Here is a 590-nt window from a genome sequence, read left to right on the forward strand (position 1 = left end):
TTTAATCTACATCTTTATATTTAAAGTGGGTTTCTGTAGAAAACATATAGTTAGATCTTGCTTTTTTAATCCACTGTGCAGTCTGCTTTTTAATTGTTGTATTTAGAACATTTATTTTTCATATTAGATGGCTTAAAAAACCTTTTAAAAACTATAGACTGTAGTTCACTTACAGCAAAATAAGGCATAATTATAGAACAAATCCCATGTAACCATACCAGAAATGAAACATGGTGTTATGGTTTGCATGTTTGTTTCCTCCAAACCTCATGCTGAAGTTTGATCCCCAGTGTTGGAGGTGGGGCCTAATGAGAGGTGTTTTGGTCATGGGGTCAGATCCTGCATGAGTAGATTACTGCCCCTCCCTGGGGGTGAGTGAGTTCTCACCCTATTAGTTCCATGAGAGCTGTTTGTTAAAAAGGGACTGGCCTTGCCCCCAGCCCCCTCTTGCTTCCTCTCTCTCCACGTGATCTCTGCAGTGCTGGGTCCCCTTTGCCTCCTACCATGGGTGGAAGCAGCCTGATGTCTTCGACAGGTGAGATACCCAATCATGAACTTTCCAGCCGTCAGAAGCCTGAGCCAAATCAACC

Source organism: Propithecus coquereli, unplaced genomic scaffold (assembly GCF_000956105.1).
Source record: "Propithecus coquereli isolate 6110/MARCELLA unplaced genomic scaffold, Pcoq_1.0 Scaffold202, whole genome shotgun sequence".
NCBI lineage: Eukaryota > Metazoa > Chordata > Mammalia > Primates > Indriidae > Propithecus > Propithecus coquereli.